General features: G+C 46.7%; 1 long non-coding RNA gene across 1 annotated transcript in view; it reads left to right on the forward strand.

Moving 5' to 3' along the window:
* LOC109025654 (uncharacterized) overlaps positions 1 to 20,555 on the forward strand; it is a 156,886-nt gene that overhangs the window by 111,833 nt on the left and 24,498 nt on the right. The window lies entirely within an intron of this gene.

A 20,555-nucleotide genomic window follows, 5' to 3' on the forward strand; every position in this document is an offset into this window, starting at 1 on the left:
CCCTGCCACGTTTCCCAAGTCTCCTTCCAGGACTGACCTGCTTGCCATCCCCTGCAGGCTCCAGCCCATTTGCTCCAGTCCTGATGTTTGGCTCATTTTTTTTTTTTTTTTAATACAGAAAAGGTCTCATTTTGTTGCCCACGCTGGTCTCGAACTCCTGGGCTCAAGCAATTCTCTTGTGCCGGCCTCCCAACATGCTGGGATTATAGACGTGAGCCACTGTTCCCGGCCCCAGCTCATTTTTGAGGAGGCCAGTACTTGGACTTTCTAGGTCTATGCCTCAGCCCTTTTTGTTTCTCCAGCTCCCACGGTCCAGAGGCTGGGGCATGAGAAACCACCTTGCCAGCACCCGACCTACTCCTACATCATTCTCAGGACAAACAGCAATCTAGCCACTGATGGGGAAAACAGCAGAGATGTTAAAAGGGCTCAAGATTCTGTGACTCAGAAAGAGATGACTTGTGCTGACTTAGTTTTTCTGAGGACTCATCAGGTCAGGGTTTAGCTATGTCTTCTCCCTGCCCATGGAGGAATGTCCTAGAGATAGATGGCCCTGCAACAGAGGGGTTGGTTCAGAGAAAGAGGGACCCTGTTGGCTGCCAAGAGGATGAAATTCTGCAATGGCTCATGGGTGAAGGGAAAGGAATCTGTCCCTAAAAATGTTCTCTAAACATCTGCCATCTGTCCTGTGTGGCCTTGGCATTTCCTCCTTGCCAGCTCTGGGACCTGGGACTACTCCCTCTGGCTGTTCCATGCTGTGCCTCTCACTGCTTATTCCCTCTGGAATCAGCTCAGGCTTTGTCTGATGTCCAGGGCTCTTTGCCTGGCTGTTGAGGAAAAGCAGCCTCTGTGGCCCAGGAATGTCATCGCATGGGACATTGTTCTCTAAGAACTTAACTTACTTTCAGGAAAGGGTTTGAAATGGGAGAAATTGACTATCTCCCCCAACTCCCTGTCCTGAGACCCCTATATCCTTACCAACTGTAGCTCCATGGAGAGGAGAGGAAACAAGAATTCACAGAAGTAAATGACCATCACAGCCCCCAAAAACACAGCCAAGGCCTAATTCCAAAGCCCTTCTCTGCTCACTGTATTAGGCTTCCTCCAGCAGTCCTGAGTCCTCTCTCAGCGGGGCGATCCTTCTCACCCCTGGAGATATTGTTCAGAAGCACATACGTGCCTGATGGGGTCAGGGCTTTCTCTTTGAGGAAAAAGGATTAAGTTGGTATGGGAGGATGCAGAAAGCTCTCTGAGTTCCAACACTCCGGCCCAGAAAGTACCCTATCCTGCTGTTCACAGGGTGATCACCCCAATATTACCATTTCTGCCTAGATGGGAGGCGGGAGAACCATCTCTTCTGTAAAGCAAGAACTCTGAAAATGCCCTGACACCAAGTTCCCCCAGTATTTCTCCCAAACCCCAGGAAAGAAAACTGTGGTGCCCACCTCAGCCTCCCAAAGTGCTAGGATTACAAGCGTGAGCCACTGTGCCTGGCCTTGAGCTGAGTATTGAACAATAAAATTCCAACTTCACCTTGGCCTGTAAGTCTTCCTGTCCTCCTTCACTCCCTCCCCAGCCCATTCTGCTCTGAACATACTCAATCTCATGTTTCTCCAGCCCACTCAACTGGTTCCTGCCTCAGGTCTTTGCAAGTGCCTGTGCCTCCTTCTGAAATGCCCTTCCTCATATCTGCTCGTGTCTGGCCCATCACCTTTCAGGTCCCAGGTCAAATGTCATCTCTTCCAAGAGGGCTTTCCCATTTGTCCCTACTCAAGCAGCTTCCCCTCCCCCATCGCTGTGTGTCCCATTTCTATATTTTTGTTTTGTCAGAGCACCTATGACTACTGGAAATTATCTTTTATTTATGTATTTGCTTACTAGATGACTGTGTCCCTCCACTGTTCCCTCCTCCATTGCTCCATGAGATGAGACCCTTGTCCTGTTCATTGCTGTTTCCCCAGTGCCCAGAAAGATACCTGGCTCACAGTAAAGGTGTGTAATCCATATTTGTTGATATCATGGGGAATTATTACGATCTGGAGGCCAGAGCCAGAGAGCCCATGGGGTGGAAGAGGGAAAGAGGACACTTGGCCCCACCCTTTTCACTATCCTTCTAAAGCTAAGTGGATAAAGTCCAAATGTGTTATCCGGACATGCAGAGCCCCAGTCCATCCACCTTCCTAGGTTTATTTCCTGCCAGCCCCTTTGGTCCTCCACTGAATGTGCCAGCCTCTCCAAACTGCCAAATGGTCCTGATGGTTCAAAGTTCTTTCACATGTATTCTTTGCACATGTTCCTGCTGGAATGCCATTAGTTTGGGCAATTAGCAGTTATGGTATCTCCTTTTGGAGTGACTGTGAGGATTAAACGTTGTAGTACAGAATAAGCTCCTAGCACAGTGCCTAGCCAGAAGTCAGTCCTCACTGCGTGTTGGTTAGCAGCCCTCCCTTCCTCTCTGCAGGGACTGCATCAGCACAGGGGGCACCTCCTCTGTGAAGCTTAGACCTAGCACTTCATTTGCGGTCTCCACAGTTAGAGACCTGTTAGGGGGTCTGTTTCCCTAAGCTGTCTCCCTGGGCAGAGACATCTGTATCTCTTTTGTGCTCACCATGATGGCTGACATATAGTAGATGTGAAATGTGTGTCTGCTGAAAAACTGGGACCGAGGTGGGTCTGGGACCTGTGAAGCAGTGGGGTCTGGCGGGGGTGGAAGGCTTGTTGGTCTTCTCAGACCCAGGACACATATGCCTGCTGACCTCATTGAGAAAAAAAGGTCAGTGTCTGCATCCTCCCGTGGCTAGGAAACCAGGAATGGCGAGGCAGCCTCTCTCCTGCAGCCTAATCAGCCATCTGGGTACACCCAGCCATGAAATTAGAGTCTACATCCTAAGCACCACGGCCATATCCAGTTTTCCATCGATGAAATATTTAGCCGCTCTACAGCCCCAGTCTGTTCTGTGTCTGAAAGGGAGGGGCTCCTCCCCCTCCTCCCTGCAGATGCCACCTCTCAGTTCCCTGACCAGGCCTTTTGCTACCCTACTGCTGTGCCTTTACTAATACGATGTGTGTCCCACTCCCTCAAATCGGGAATGCCTTCCTCCTCCTAGTTGACTATCCAACTCCCCTTCCCCAAGGCCCATCTCCTCCGTGAAACCTTTGCTAGAAGTGATTTTTCCTTCCCTAGACCTCTGACCTCACCTGAACCGCAAACTCACACTTTACAATCCTGGCTGGGTGGAATTAATTCTTAACTGGACCCATTGTCATTCAAAGGGGATGAAGACCTTTGACTCAAAATGATGGCTTAGTGCCGCTGTGGATTTTCCCTATGTAGATTGGGGTGGGGCTGGGGTGCTTAGCAGAAAGTAGGAACGGGAACTTCCAATGAAAATGCTTGAGGGGACTTTCAGGGACCTCTGTCGGTCCTGAGCCCCTAAAACAAGGACCTTGACGAAGGACCATTCTCCAGTCCTGCCCCCACTCCAGACCAAAGACCCTGAAGGAGCAGGGCAGGACAGGGGAATGTTTGGGGTCAACTATGCAGTATTGTCCAGCCACAATGTGTTGCCTCCCAGATGCACGGTGACTGGTGCTTAATGTGGTGAGTTTGGGTATGTTGTGAAGTTGCCAAGTAGCACAAAGCAATGAGCTGAGGGCAGCACACAGGCTGATTTCTGGGAAGAAAGGGCATCAGCATGGGGCCCTTTGGCCAACTCTGTACAATCAGAGAAGTAGGGCCTTGCTTCATGCTTCTTGAAATTAGGTGTAAATAAGATATGAAATTGGATGTAAATAAGATCAAGTCTGGCTGGGCGCGGTGGCTCATGCCTGCAATCCCAGCACATTGGGAGGCCAAAGCGGGCAGATCACTTCAAGTCAGGAGTTTGAGACCAGCCTGTCCAACATGGTGAAATGCTGTCTCTACCAAAAATATAAAAAATTAGTTGGGCATGATGGTGCCTGCCTGTAATCCCAGCTACTTGGGAGGCTGAGGCAGGAGAATCTCTTGAATCCAGAAGGCAGAGGTTGCAGTGAGCAGAGATCATGCCACTGCACTCCAGCCTGAGTGACAGAGCCAGACTCCATGTAAAAAAAAAACCAAGATCAAGTCTAATTTTTATACACATTATTCAAAAGATTTTGACCAAATGGTTCATACAAGGCAACACTGGCTGGCCCATCACCGGCAGGGTGGTGTTGTGTGGAGAACAGGCATGGGGCCTGGATTTGGAGTTAGGCAGATGGGGCTTTGAATCTGGGCTCTGCTATTTACTCAGCTGAGTTGGCCACAGGCCAGACCTTGACCTTCCTGTACATCAGTGTATACATGCATGTTGAGTATGTGAGCATGTGTGTATAATGTGTTTAGCTCTATAAACACAGCTCTTGCATTTTTCAAGTATTCTTTATGTGCTAAGCACTGTGGCAGGCATTTTATTTTCGTTACCCTCATTTGGTCTTCATAACAACTCTGGGAGGAAGACATTATTATCCCCATTTTGCAGCTGAGCAAACAGAAGTTTAATAGAGAGGTTAAGTAACTTGTCATAAGACACATTTATTAATGGGTAGATTTATGATTCAATGTCAGGCTCCAAAGCACAGTGAGATCCCGCATTCCTGTGTAGTGGGAATAAAATATTTCCCTCTGGGGTGTCTGATGAGTAAATGAGGTAATCTGTATGAAAGAGTCTTGTAAACTGTAAAGCGCTATTTTCCAAAGGTGAAGCCTCAGTTCTTGCCCTCAAGGACTTTATAATTTGACTATATTGATTAATAAGAGTTGCATAGTGCTTTTAAGCAACCAAGTGTCGAAATGCAAGTGTGCACCTTAGCCTAGTGATCCAATGTAGCATCACCACTGACAGGACACACAGACATGGTGCACCGCCTGGTATGATGGGATGCCATGGGAAGGCACAGCCTCACCTTCATGGCATGTTCGTGTTCAAATGTATTTGACCTGAATCGAATCAGACAAATCCAGATTGTGAGACACTTTACAAGGCAACTTATACCTAGGCTCTTCAAAAATGTTAATGTCGTGAAAAACAAGCAACCAACAAAGGCAGGGGGACTGTTCTAGACTAGAGGAAACTAAAGAAGCATGGTTTAAAGTCTTTGTTGTATACCAGATTGTTTTTTTCTTAAAGTCATATCCCAGTGACTCAGGAGGCTGAGGCGTTCAAGAGGAGTTCGAGACCAACCTGGCAACACAGTGAGATTCCATCTCTAAAAAAATTTTTGAATTAGCCAGATATGACAGTGTGTGCCTTTATCCCAGCTACTCGGGAGACTGAGGTAGGAGGATAGCTTGAGGCCAGGAGTGTGAGGCCGCAGTGAGCTGTGATAGTGCCACTGCTCTTCAGACTGGGCAACAGAGTGAGCCCCTGTCTCTAAAAATAAATAAGTAAGCCGTAAAGGATATTTTGGGAGAATTGGGGACATCTAAATATATTTATTACATTAGCTAATATTATTGTATGAATGTGAAATTTATTGGATGTGATGAACTTGTGGTTATAAGAGAAATTATAAGAGGAATGCCCTTGTTCTTTTTTTTGAGACAGGATCTCACTCTGTCGTCCAGGCTGGAGTGCAGTGATGTAATTATAGCTCACTGCAACCTCCAACTCCTGGGCTCAAGCAATCCTCACCCTCAGCTTCTCCAGTAGCTGGGACTACAGGCACGTGCCACCAAGCCCAGCTAATTAAAAAAAATTTTTTAGTAGAGATGAGGTTTCACTATGGTGCCCAAGCTGGTCTCAAACTTCTGGCCACAAGTGTTCCTCCCACCTCAGCCTCCCAAAGTGCTGGGATTATAAGCATGAGCCACCACACCTGGCCTGTCCTAGTTCTTAAGTGTCATGATATCTTTGACTTTCAAATGCTTTAGTAAATGCATATATATGTATGTGTGAATATATTTTTATATTCACATATTTTATATTTTTATATTCATATATACATATATAGGGAAAGAGAGAGAAAGAAAGCAAGCAAATGGTGAAATGTTAACCCATGGTGAATATAGATAAAGGATTTACTCGTTTTCCAGTATTATCCTTTTAACTTTTTTCTAGGTTTAAAAATTTCCAATAAAAATTGAGAAGTTTAACAGAGTTTAACAGAGAGAGCAAGTAACTTGCCACAAAACACAATTACTAAACGGCACATCTGGGATGCAACGTCTGTATCAGTGCTAAGGGGCAATGGCTATTATTTAAAAATGGCTATTTAAACCTTCCTCTAGGTTTAAAGGAACCTAGAGCTGGCCAGGCGTGGTGGCTAATGCCTGTAATCCCAGCACTTTGGGAGGCCGAGGTGGGCAGATCACTTGAGGTTAAGAGTTTGAAACCAGACTGGCCAACATAGTAAAACCCCGTCTTTACTAAAAATACAAAAACAAGCCTGGCATGGTGGCACATGCCTGTAATCCTAGCTATTCGGGAGGCTAAGGCAGGAGAATCGCTTGAACCTGGGAGGCAGAGGTTGCAGTGAGCAGAGATCACACCACTGCACTCCAGCCTAGATGACAGAGCAAGACTCCGTCTCAAAAAATAAAATAAAATAAAAAATAAAGGAACCTACAGCTGAACACTTTTATCATATAAAAAAATCTTCACCAAACTTACTTGTTTGCCACACTTTTAATAAGTAGGAAAATGCAACAGAGGCCCCACACGATCCCAGGGTCTCAGGCACTTTCTCGACACTTCTAAAGGAATGACTCTAATAGTTTTTCATCAGGGCTGCTTTCCCTTTGGCTACAGCGTAGTCAAAATAATTCCTGCCCAGTTTCTGGGTTCCTAGGAGACAAAGCTTAACATCCTGGCCAAGAGTGGTGAAACCTCTGTGGCCCTGGAGTTTCCATGGTGCAAACAAAGTCCTGGCTCTACCCACAGGCCACGCCAGCTGCACAGGAGGGACAAAGATGCAAGACCTAGCAAACGTATGTGGGCCATCATCAGTCATCTAGAGTGCTTGCTTAAAATACCCCATCCCTATGGTGGCTGAGTCCTGGGAACCTTCTTTTCGTTTTTTGAGACGGAGTCTTGCTCTGTTGCCCAGGCTGGAGTGCAACGGCACAATCTTGACTCACTGCAACCTCTGCCTCCTGAGTTCAAGCGATTCTCCTGCCTCAGCTTCCCAAGTAGCTGTGATTACAGGCACCTGCCACCACACTTGGTTAATCTTTTTTGTATTTATATTTATTTATTTATTTTTGAGATGGAGTCTCACTCTATCGCCCAGGGTGGAGTATAGCGGCACTATCTCAGCTCACTGCAACCTCTGCCTCACAGGTTCAAGTGATTCTCCTGCCTCAGCCTCCCAAGTAGCTGGGATTACAGGCATGTGCCACCATGCTTGGCTAATTTTTGTGTTTTTAGTAGAGACGGGGTTTCACCATGTTGGTGAAGCTGGTCTTGAACTCCTGATCTCAAGTGGTCCGCCCACCTTGGCCTCCCAAAGTGCTGGGATTGGCCAGGTGCAGTGGCTCACCCCTGTAATCCCAGCACTTTGGGAGGCCAAGGAGGGTGGATTACCTGAGGTCAGGAGTTCAAGACCAGCCTGACTAACATGGAGAAACCCCATCTCTACTAAAAATACAAAATTAGCCAGGCATGGTGGCACATGCCTGTAATCCCAGCTGCTTGGGAGGCTGAGGCAGGAGAATCCCTTGAACCTGGGAGGCGGAGGTTGCGGTGAGCCGAGATCACGCCACTGCACTCCAGCCTGGGTGACAAGAGTGAAACTCCGTCTCAAAACAATATAAAAACCAAAGTGCTGAGATTACAGGTGTGAGCCACTGCTCCCAGCTGGGAACCTTCATTTTAACCAGCATTCCTCTGCAGCACACTAAAGTTTTGGAAGCAACAGTCTAGACTAAAATCCTAATTCCTAAACCTAGCGTTCGAGGTCTAGCAGAGTTTGGCTTTCCTTACTCCTCAACAAGTACCTTCCCCTCCAGCCAGGCTGAAGGGTTCCTTAATGTGCCTTCTAGCTTGTGTCTGCTCAGGCCTGCCCTTCACTGGCATCTTTCCTATCTCTCCTTAATCCACGTGATGCCAACTCAGCTTCAAGACCTAATTCAAGTCCCATCTGCTCCCAGCAGACTTTCTGATCACCCCAGCCTCCCTCCCAGGGGTTCCTTCCTTTCTCTGATTTCATTCAACATTAAATTGGTGGCATGCAGTTTAATACTTTATGATATACTATTCATTGTGGTTTTTCACTTGCTTTGATTGAGTTAATGGCATCCTCTTGCAACCTGTGACATCCTCTAGGGCAGGAATCACATGTTTCTCTCTTGCACCCTCCTTAGTACCAAAGACACAATTGAAGTCCCAGGTAGATCCTGAGAACCAATTTGCTAATAACTGAATTGAGGAACAGATGGGAGAAAAATCAAGTCAAAAAGGGCGGGAGGGAAAGAGAAGAAGAGGATTGGCCATGGCCGTGTGTGAAGGGCATGGGACATTTTGGTTGAGGCTGGGATCCTAGGCTCAGTGGATGGGTGGAGTTTGGGTGACCCCCCCGCCACCATAATTATTTGCATTTGGGGCTTGGCTGCTTCAGGGTCTCTGCCCCCACATAACAATTTGCATCCATAAATTTACATGGAAGTGAAGGAGCTTCCTGAGAGAAGAGACCGGCCTCTGTCGCCTCTCCATATTCCTCCCTTATCATTCAAAGTCATGTGTGGTGAACATGGGGATTGAGGTGCAGGCGGTAGAGAAGGACGTAGAGTCATATGGCTGCGCCCCTGAAGGATGCAGCTTAAGGGAGGATGGGAATGTCTGGACTCCTTCCTGAGGCTCTCAGTGATTTTAGTCCTACAACTCCATGGCGGCCTATCTACCCCAGATTCTCCCTCCGCAGACATCTGCCCACCTACGCTGGAAGCAGTTGAGGCCAGCAAGTAGGGCTGTGTGGAGAGGGGACACCATGGATATTTTCTCATAAATGTAAATGGGACATCCCTTGTAGGCTCAAGAAGATGAAGCTGCCACATTCATGCTGTTCCCAGATCCCCTACTGCAGTTCCCTCTGCCTGGAGTGCCCTCTCCTCTGGCGGCTGCCTGATAAATCTTTGGGGATGGCCTGGCTGGACTCCCCAAGGCAGACTAAATTCTGCTTCTTGTTCTCATAGTCCTGCTTGAAGGCCTCTGTGAACAGCTCAGACTCCCCAGTAAAATAGGAACCATGACCACTCTCAGGGTGGTAAAGAGAAAACAAGATAATACAAGGCAAAACAAAGGGCTTGGAATTGCTTCTTTACTCCTATCTCCCCCATTTCGCTGATAAGGCTGGTGATTCTGGACACTCTAGTGCTGGGTGGGAGCATTCCGAGCAGAGGAGGCTCCCAGCCCTGGGGATGCTTCTTGGCCATGAGCTGCCTGTCCTCGCTCAGACAAAGGAAGTACCCAACCTTAACATCCACGGGAGAAAACCCAAGGCAGCAGATGGAAGAAGAGCTACAAAGATAGCAGTCATTGGAGGAACAAAGAAAGGTCAGAGACCTGTGAATTATAAGGACAGTCTGGACACAAAGAGCCAGAAACCACAGTGGGCTCCTAATGGAAGAAAAGTGAAAGAAAAATCAATGGTGTGGGGAAGCTTCTCCTCCCATCTTTCAAATGGCTGCAGAAGGAGGAGGGGGAGGAAGAGCTCTGAGCTGGGAATATATTAGCTGCCTGATCTCCATCCTGTTACCAAGGGAGTGGAGTCCTTGTCCCCGGAGGCCTCTCAGGAGATGGTAGATAATTACATATGGGTCTCTGGTTTGGTACAGCTCTGTCTCAAGGCAAGGGATGGAATACATGACCCCTTCAAGCTTCTCTTATCTGTACTGGAGCAGGTTACCACGAGACAAAGAGAATTCAAGAGGCTGTCACATAATTATTTGTGTTGCATGCTTCCTTTAGCTTTTGAGAAATCTCGGAACAAAATCTTCAGCACTCAAGACCAGAATGAATTTGGTGGTTTCACGACCCACCCCCTCCCATCTTTTATTTAAAATAATTTAAAAAACTCCAATCTCCTGAAATTCTTAAGACAGAAGAAGCTTTAGAGTCAACAAGAACAAGATCTTTTGCTTTCATTAGAAATGTCTGCATTTCTCTCTGGTTAAAGGAGGGTGGGATATATTGGAATATTAATGAGGAGCATTTAGATGAGGCTCTTAATTTGAAAAGAATATGAGAATTAATGCTTGAGTTTAATTGGAGCCTGAATCATCACAGATAGATTTTTACCCTCTTCTCCTTAATCAATTTCACCCTAATTAATTCTTCTGTGGCTAAGTCTTGTTACATTAGATAGTCTGCTGATTATTTCCACAATCAAGAGACTGTATATTCATGCATTTTTAATAAGGAACGACTGCATCCTTTTTCATAAGTGATCCTGCCGGTTGGCGGCTGCAGCCACTAAAATAATTATAGAGCAGATTACTTACTTTTAAAGCATTGTTTGCTGTCATATTCATCCTAGGTGACAATTTGGAAGAGCTCTGGAGGCTGCTGTAATCACGCAGAGGAGCTGGGTATTTAATGTAGCAATTTTCAATGTCAAGTGCTGTTTATTCATAGGTCATTGCCTTTTTTTTTTTTCTAAATAAACACAGGGGTAATTTGGTCTTGCTGACTGATGAAGTCATGTACTAAAGACTGGAAGGCCGTTCTAATTGTATGCTTAGTTTAAAACCTTGACTCTTGGAAGGACCTGCTTCTGAAGGCTGACTGGCACCTTCTGCCTCCATCTGTGACTGGCTCACATATGGTTGTACATGTCTGATTATTACTTATATGGTGGGGTGCTCTCATGTCAGACCCTGATACCCTTGCAAGCTTGAAGGCTTGAAGCAAGGCACACAGCAATTCCAAAGCTTTAGCTGTTTATTGTTTAGCAAGAGGAAGCGGGACAATCCACCTAAGGGAAAAGACTGCTTTTTGTTTTGGGAAAAACACTGGGCTTTTTTGTTATGCAGAGGAAAGGCTCAGAGCTGATTCTGGAATGGACAGGTTGAGACAAGAGGAAATAAATGGCTCTGTATGCTAATATAAATGACTGTCATGTGGTTAGTGGCAGACAGAGCTACCCCAGTCACCTGAGAAGAGGGGAGACTTCCTCTTATCTCTTGGGGAAAACAGAAAGTTGGGACCTGGACGCCAGAGAGGAGAGATCTGGCTGAAGGCCTTCCTCTCTGTGGAAGTTAAGTGAGCTCTGCCATCAAATGGCAGGCCTGACAGGCCTGGAGGGAAAAGGCAAGCAGGGCACCCCAGGCCATGGGCCAGTGGACTCCAGGAGAGTTCATAGGCAGCCTCCAACTTAACTGTTTTTTTTTTTTCTGTAATTATAACTCTCTTTTGCCAGCCCCAATAACTTCAGCCTTGAAGGTGTTAACCTTACAATCTTGGAAAAACAAGAGATCCTGTATCTGTGCTTGGAACAGAGTGTGAAGAAAGGGAGTGTGATCTTCCCTGAGACCACCGCCCACCATCACCACCAAAGCCTGCTCAAGAAAGCACTGTGGTCCTGGAACCCATGTGAGGGGCCACACATTGGCCTTGGGAAGGAGGATACTCATGGGATCCATACAGAGGCAGAGGCTCAGGCTAACGCCCAGCTCAGGTGGACAGGTGTGGAAGTGGACTGAGACAAATTCCTTCCTCATCTTCTGGAGAGAGACCTTCAAAAGGAGAGACTACAACTTGCAAAGCACACAGGCATGGGTTATTGGCTAGCAGCCATCTGGGCCGCCCTTAATAGACATTGCAGTTGGCCAGAGACTCAGAGGTTATCCTGTCCCCCACCCCCTCTTTGCTCTCCACACCAGCTGTTCAGGGAAAGAGCCCAACTGTGGCAACCGCCAGCTCATTTCCCAGGAACGCCACCGCCAGCTGCTCTGCAGAACCCAGGGCCAGTAACTAGTGGCCTCATTGAACCTTAGGTCATTACTCTGACCCCTACTGCAGATGACGAAACTGAACATTTCTGGTACGGTTACTCTCTAAAGCAGCGTCCCTAAGACCACTGAAGGAGTTGCAAAGATTGGAAGGGCGAGACCTGAGCAAGTGTTTGGCCATACAGTAAATATGTGGCAAGCTGCCTGGGTGTCCAGAGCCAGCCCCCTAACCCCTATTTCACTGATAGGAAACCTAGGCCCAGAGAGGTAATTGGTCAAGGTCTATTGATCAGTGACAAGTTCAGACCTTGTGTCCCACGTTCCACAACTCCCAATCCAATATTCTTTCTGGATAGCCCCTCCCTTGGGTCACTTTCTCTTTAGCTAGACAAAAAGGACATCCTGCCAGCTTGCTATGTATTTACTGTGTGGCCAAACATTTGTTCAGATCTTGGCCTTCCAATCTCCTCAATTCCTTCAACAGTCTTCAAAACATCTCTTTGGAGCATTTCGCTATAGATAGCAACTGCACTAGAATTTTTTAGCTTCCTCATCTGTAACATGGAGATAATAATAGCAGTTATGGCATCGAGATAATTCATGTAAAGAACTTAGAACAGTGTGTTCTTTCAAGCACATAGTAAGTGCTTGATAAATGTTTCCTCAAAACAGGGGGTATGTGAACCCAAATCTCTGTCATCACTTACGAAACGCTGAAACAAAAGGTAATGCCCAAAGGAGGCTGGAATCCAATGACAGTCGTATTAGAGTGGGGTGTTCCTTGGGGGAGGCATTTTGATCTCTAATATTGTATCAGTCAGTAAGTGGTCCCAGAAGCTAGGAGAGGAGCAGCTAGACTCTTATAGCCTTTGAGTCACCTGCCCTGGCCAAACCTGGATGCACGATCCAGCCTCGAGGCTGGGATGCTACAGGAGATGGGGAGAGGAGCCGGGTGATTCACTTACAAATTCATATAAACTGCCCTCCATGGGCTGTTTTGGACTGACTTATCAGGTTCAGTTCTGCAGCTTCCGTCCTGGGTTTGGTGGCTGGGGAGTCTCGGTCAGCCTGGAGGACCCCAGGAAGTTCAAGGTATAGTACTGGTGGGAGGAGAACCTCCATTTCCTCAGAATACCAGGAAACATTTGGACTACATGTAGGAACCAATTTCATTTTTTTCCTTTATTCTTTGTTCTCCTTTCCTTCATTTTCTCCATTCCGCTAATATTTTTAAGTCCCTCACCCACATCCTAACCACAGCAGTTACTATAAAAAATAAAATCAGACTAAAGGGAAGGGGATGGTTGATGAAGGCATCTCCATGGGCTGCTGTTCTATATGTGTAACTCTTATCTCCCTTAGTAGAGGGGAAGTCCTTAGAACAGAGGCTATATTTTGCATTCCACTGGGGATCTGTCACCTCAATGTGTTCACGGAAAGTAGTAAGTACTTATGGAGTAAAGTTAAATGTTCTAGTATAGAATTTTATTTTTAGGGAGAAGTCCTGCATGCTAATGTGACACTATTCCCTTTTGGACAGATGGGGAAATTTAGGCTTCCAGTAATTTAGAGAACTGGTACACACTCACAATCAGGGCTGGCCTGCCACTCTTCTGCTTACTTCAGGGCCCTTATCTCCCGAGCTGCCTCTAAAACATGTCTAAAACATGTTTACTTTTTAAATTTTTTTAAACAGGGTCCCCCTCTGTCGCCCAGGCTGGAGTGCAGTGGCACCACCATGGCTTGCTGCAGCCTTAACCTCTTGGGCTCAGGTGATCCTCCCGCCCCAGCCTCCTGAGTAGCTGGGATTCCAAGTGCATGCCACTATGCCTGGCTAATTTTTTAAATTTTTTGTAGAGACAGGGTTTCACCATGTTGTCCAAGCTGGTCTCAAACTCCTAGGTTCAAAAGATCCTCCTGCCTTGGCCTCCCAAAGTGCTGGGATTACAGGCGTAAGCCACCGCACCCGGCCACATTTACTCCTTATGGCTTGTTTCGAAAGCTCATTTTCAGGTTTGTCTGGGATTTGTATCCCAAGGATCTACTCACATGAGATCCTAGGGACACACAGCTGTAAGGTAAGATAAGTGGCATCCACAAGAAGGCCAGCTACTGAGGATATCGGGTTAAAGGCACTAAGGAAGTAAATCACTTGGTAAGTTAACTTAGAAAGGCCAAGATGTTAAACTCTGAGCCAACCAGGATTTAATTTATTTGTTATTGAGGTTAATGTCATTTTTACTGCATGCTAATAAAAGCCTGAGCTCTGTTGCCAAGATTCAAGAGAAATCTTAGTTATCATTTTTCCCTCCATTGGTAAGAAAATGGACTGTCAAATTTGGGAAGGCTGGAAGAAAGGGGATAAAGGAGAACATGGGGAACATTTCTCCCCTCTGCTGGTCTGCAATCTGTTTCCAAGACAGGAGGAGTCATGTCATCTTCTCTCATCAGTGTTGCAGCTGCCTTCGCCTTAAAAGAGTTTGCTCTGGGAACAGAGATCTCTTCCTGGGGCCAACTTCTCCTCATGGTTAGCCTGTTGCTTCGGACCATGCTATGGTTTGAATGTGTCCACTCCGAAATTCCTGTTGAAACTGAATCCCCACAGTGGCGGTATTAAGCTACCTCTGACAGCTATTGGATGTGTGACTTCAGACAAGTCACTTAACCTCTCTGGGCTTAGTTTTCCTTATCTACAAAATAAGAATGCCTGCCTTACAGACCTCATCCAGCAGCTCATAAGAGCAATGCCATGTTCATTCATTTAACAAATTCTTTTTGTTTTGTTTTGTTTTTTTTGAGATGGAGTCTTGCTCTGTAGCCCAGGCTGGAGTGCAGTGGAGCGATCTTGGCTCACCGTAACCTCTGCTTCCCAGGTTCAAGCAATTCTCCTTTCTCAGCCTCCCAAGTAGCTGGGACTACAAGTGTGAGCCACCACGCCCAGTTAATTTTTGTATTTTTAGTAGAGATGGGGTTTCACCATGTTGCCAAGGCTGGTGGCAAACTCCTGAGCTCAGGCAATCCGCCCACCTTGGCCTCCCAAAGTGCTGAGATTACAGGTGTGAGCCACCACGCCCGGCCTCATTTAACAAAATCTTAACAGAAATCTACTCAAACTAGATCCTAGGGACACAGCTGTAAATAAGACAAACTCAGTTTCCACTTTCTTTTAGCTTACACTTTGGTAGGGGGATGTAGGCAATCAAATAATCATTGAAGTAACCGTGTGTCCTGGTTATTTATTGCTGTATAAAAAATCATCTCAAAATTTGGTGGCTTAAAACAACAACCATTTAATGAGGATTGACTGGACCCAAGTAGGTGGTTCTTGTTCAGCGTTTCTCATGCCATGGCAGTCAGACAATGGCTGGGGCTAGAGTCAGAATCATCTCGAAGCCTTGCTCACTCACATGTGTGGTGGTGGATGCTGGCTGTCAGCCAAAATATCTACAATGTGGTCTTTCTATGTGACTTGTGCTTTCTCCCAGCATGGAGGCTAGTTTCTAAAAGGGAGCTAGGCAGAAGTGTGTGGCATGTTTATGATCTAGCCTTGGAAGTCACATAGCTTCACTTTTGATGTATTCTGTTGGCCAATGCAGTCACAAAGCCCAACCCAGGTTAAAAAAGAAGGAACATAGATCCCACCACTCGATGGGTGGAGTGTCAGCATCATGGCGCAGGAAGAGCATGTAGGATGGGAAATATCATGGCAGCCATCTGCAGAAAGTACAACTTGCCACACTATGCATTACATGTATAGCGCTTAGATTAGTGCCTGGCACTTAAAAAATATTCGGCAAAGTGTTAACTATTTGCGTTTAGATGCTTTGAAGGAAAATCATATGGTTTCTGATAGTTCCTTGAAAGTCCAAAACTTTATGCAAATGTGAGGGCTTTAAAATCTGTGTTTCATGGTACCTTAGTCATTTTAACTGTAAGCATCCCAAGAGTAGAGACTATGACTTTTCACTTTTTCTGGATTATTTTACCCTTTGACTTAACTCCCTCTGGTTGATTATATAGGTAGGATATTAAAGAGATGCCAAGATGCCATAGGTTAGTCTATGAGAATGAAACTAGAAAATCAACACATAATGGGTGAAGTCATGTGTATATGTGTGTATGCTATGTATTTATGTATTTCATATGTGTGTATATGTATGTTTGTACATATATATTTCAGTAACCTATTGCTGTTTAACAAACCACTCCAATATGTAACAACATAAAATGACAACCATTTATTTTTCAGGATTCTGTGAGTCAGGAGCTTGGCCAGGCTCAGCTGGGACACTCATCTTTGCTTCACCTCATGTCAGCTGCAGCATCTTAGGAATGCAAGACAGCCTCATTCACATCCGGCGGCGGGTGCTGGCTGTCCACTGGGAGCCTTCGCTCTTTTTCAAGTGGTTTCTCATCCTCTGGGGTTTCACTGTCTCCATGTGGCCTCCCTAGCAAGTTGCTTAGATTTCTTTACGTGGAAACTGGCTTTCTAGAGGGTAAAAATGGAAGCTGCAAGGACTCTTATGGCCCAGAAGTCCCAGAACGTCACTTCTTCCACAAGTTATAGGGCCAGCCAAGATTCAAGGGGAAGGAAACAGACTCTGTCTCTTCATATTTCAATGGGACAAATTGTTGCAGCCACCTTTGGAAACAATCTACTGCAATACACTACAGCAGTGGACATCTGGGCCCTTACCAGGTGCCAGACGCCATACTAACAGCTTTACACGGATGAACTCATTTAATCCTCCCAAATTCCATGAGGTAGGGTCTGTTAGTAACCCCAGTATGCAGATGAGGCAAATGAGGCAGAGAGAGTTTAAATAACTTGAGTTACACAGCTCGTTTGTGTGCTCAGAGCCCATGTTCTATGTGCCATTCCTGTGCTCTATTGCTGTTCCTCTAAGAGTTGACACGGCTCACAGGCTGGGGCAGAATAATCAATATAATATGAATAACAGCAATTGAAACTAACTGTCTATGGAATGCCTGCTAGCAAGCATGATAGCTTTATGAAACTTAACTTCTTTGCTGAATCTTCATCTCCACCCCAGAGCCTTGCAAGCTAGCTCTCATCCTTATTTTGTAGATGAGAAAACACGTGCAGAGAGGTTAAACAATTTGGATATTTTACCCAAGCAAAATGTAACGGCAGCCCACTAAGTTGCATTAACTAATCTGGGGAAAGGATGTGTGGATGAAGGGACAATGGGACAGCCCCTCCAGCACTGCTGTGGGGAGCAGCCTAGATCCGCAAACATCTTGGCCTTGGCCAGGGTGAGATTTAGGGTGGTGAGAGACCACTGCAGCCCTGCATGGACCAGTCAGTACCTGAGATTAATTCCTTGCTTGCTTGGGTCCTTGTTCTTACTATAGTTCATCTCCCTGCGCTGGGAGACTGCCAGGAAAAGGTGTGCAGGGATCCCGGGCTACTGGGCAGTTGTTTCGCAAGGCTCCTTGCCTAGAATGCCTTTCCTCCATCCTGGCTCACAGGCCACCGCCTCAGAGAGGCCTTACCTTGGCCAAGTGTGCCCCTTCCTCACAAGCCCTGCCTACCCCTGCTGTGTGGCCTTCCTGGTGCTTATGATTCTCTGCTGTTATTTACATAGATGGCCATGTTTTAATCTCCCAGACTAGAATGCATGCTCTATTAGGGTAGACGCTTTTATTTATAGCTACCTAGCATATATATAGTAGGTATTCAGTAAATATAAGGAAAAGAGAGAGAGGAAGAGAAAGAGTGAGAAAAGAAGAGAAAGAATTCGTAGTCTCATCTACTATATACTCATGTTTTATGATCTTGGTTGATACTAGTCTATCCCCAACGGGCAAATCTACCCTCAGCCTGTTGACCACATTAAATTTTAGAGCCTGATACAGGGTAGTCCCAGACCTAGAAGAATTCACCAAGGCATGCTATGGCCTTGGGAACACTCCTGGGGACCAGCTGGCCCGTTCCCTTGGTGTTACCCTCTCTCCTGCTACACATCTGCTTTCTAACATCAGCAGATTGTATTTCCTAGGAGTGCTGGTGGGTTTTCAAAACAGAGGGTCTCCTCCAACTATTTTGCCTTCTACAAACGGGTATTTAGTCATGTCCAGCTTTGCCAGGCCTATGTCAAAGAGTACTGCCCAAAAAGTGCTGCCCAAAGAAGCCACTGGCACTGTTCTGCAGGCCATCTGCTCGAAGTCCACCTGGCCCCAGCCCCTTGGCTCTCCCCAGCTTCTGCCCTTTGCCTCCAGCAGCCTCTGGACTCTGCCGGGCTGCAAGGGTTGATCGGAGTCTGGGTTAATGTGAGCTACTTGGGTGTGTTTATTACCCTCCCAGAAGTAGATGGTGAGTTATTATCTCTTAGTCTCCCAGGGGCCATTGCTCTGTTGGAGCTGGGAGAAGAGTAACCAGATGGAAAAAGATGGGTGTAGTGATAACATTCTTGACAATGACTAATTTTTTTTAGCACTTACCAAGTGCCAGGCCCTTTGCTAAGCCCATTGTCTATATATAATCTCATTTAATTCTCACAAAAACTCTATTAGGCATATTATTGCTATTATTCCCATCTTACGGGTGATAAAACTGAGTCAGAGAGAGGGCAAGTACATTTGCCAAGGTTAGGCAACAAACATAGGATTGAAATTCACGTTTAGATCATGCTTTTTTAAATTTTAGAGATGAAGTCTGTGTTGCTAGGCTGGAGTGTAGTGGCCATTCACAGGTGTGATTATAGCACATAACAGCCTCAAATTCCTGGGCTCCAGCGATCCTCCTGCCTCAGCCTCCCAAATAGCAGGGACTCCAGGCACTTACCACTGCACACAGCTCATGCTTTTCTCACCACACCATAGCCCTTCCTCCCAATATCCCCAAGCAAGAAATAATTTATCTCTTCCTCACCACAAGGCAGAAGACACAGACTTGGCCCTTAGTACCCATGATGCAGGCTGCCCAGCCTGAACTCTGGGATCTTCCGCAGGGTACTCACCTCATGGCAGCCTCTCCAGGGGCTGGCGTTCCTGATGGAGGGGAACCAGCAGCTTCAAGCAGAAGCCAAAAAGACACCCCAGCCTGGCCCTCCAGATGTCCTGGAGCCCTACTAGCAGTGTCTGTGAAAAGCCTTTCATGGCTACCTTGTGGGTTCCAACACAGAGTCGTTTAAATGGTTTATTGCCCCATAAACAGGGCTCCGCAAGGACACTGCAGGCTGTGTTGATTCAAATGCTCAGTATCTGTCTTTTCAGGGTTTGGATTTACCTTTCCCGGCTGCAGGTACTTCCTTATTCTGGGCAGGCTGACCTTTGTCGAAGCAAAGTGGATATACTGGGCTGGCAGAATGCCCTCCCACCTCTCGGGCCTGCATGAGGAGGAGTTGGAGGAATGTTCTTCCTCTTGCTTCTGCCTGAGTGAACTGGGTTTACCTAAGGGAAAGAAAGGCTCAGTGAGGCGGTGAAAGAAATTAGGAGACCTACAGATTCTTCGCATTACCATCCTGAGGGCCCTCTGCTGGGGCCTCACCTGGGACACAAGCCATGGCTCATTACCTGCTTTATATCATGCAGTCCTCACAACTTCTTTTTTTTTTTTTTTTGAGATGGAGTCTCGCTCTGTCACCCAGGCTGGAGTGAAGTGGTGTGATCTCGGCTCACTGCAACCTCTGCCTCCTGGGTTCAAGCGATTCTCCTGCCTCAGCCTCCTGAGTAGCTGGGATTACAGGCACGCACCACCATGCCCAGCTAATTTTTGTATTTTTAGTAGAGACAGGGGTTTCACCATGTTGGTCAGGCTGGTCTTGAACTCCTGACCTTGTGATCCACCCACCCTGGGCTCCCAAAGTGCTGGGATTACAGGTGTGAGCCACCGCACCTGGGTCACAACTTCTTTTTAGGTATCCCCATCTAAGATAAGGAAGCAGAGCCTAGACACTGATAACATCAGGTGATGGCGTAGTTAACCAGTGGCTGCATCAGGCAGGTTCTGATCAGAAGTATAATCCACTAAATGATTCTAATGAGGTTTTTGCTTAGGCAGAGGCAGGGTTAGGAAACAAACAAAGCTGATGAGGCAACCGGACTAGCAACAGCAGGAAGCTCTTACTACCTGTTGTGCCAAATCCCCTATTAACCTTAATAGGCGAGGCACCAGGCTCAAGAGGCAGAAGAGACCTCCAGCCAACAAATGAGACAGGAGGTTTTATTAGGGGGTTACATACAGGGAAGAGAGTCCCCTGACAATGGGCTGGACAGGAGAACTGCCTTACATACAGAAATGGTCCAGTGGCTGTGGGCTGGACAACATAACTGCATGGCCCAGTGGCAGGGGCGGGGCAGGAAAATTGCAACTACTGGCCAGGCGTGGTGGCTCATGCCTATAATCCCAGCACTTTGGGAGGCTGAGGCGGGCAGATCACGAGGTCAGGAGATCGAGACCATCCTGGCTAACACAGTGAAACCCCATCTCTACTAAAAATACAAAAAATTAGCAGGGCGTGGTGGCGGGTGCCTGTAGTCCCAGCTACTCGGAAGGCTGAGGCAGGAGAATGGCGTGAACCTGGGAGGTGGAGCTTGTAGTGAGCCAAGATTGCGCCATTGCGCCACTGCACTCCACCCTGGGCGACAGAGCAAGACGCTGTCTCAAAAAAAAAAAAAA

The sequence above is a fragment of the Gorilla gorilla genome, chromosome 12, assembly GCF_029281585.2.
Source record: "Gorilla gorilla gorilla isolate KB3781 chromosome 12, NHGRI_mGorGor1-v2.1_pri, whole genome shotgun sequence".
NCBI classification, from domain to species: domain Eukaryota; kingdom Metazoa; phylum Chordata; class Mammalia; order Primates; family Hominidae; genus Gorilla; species Gorilla gorilla.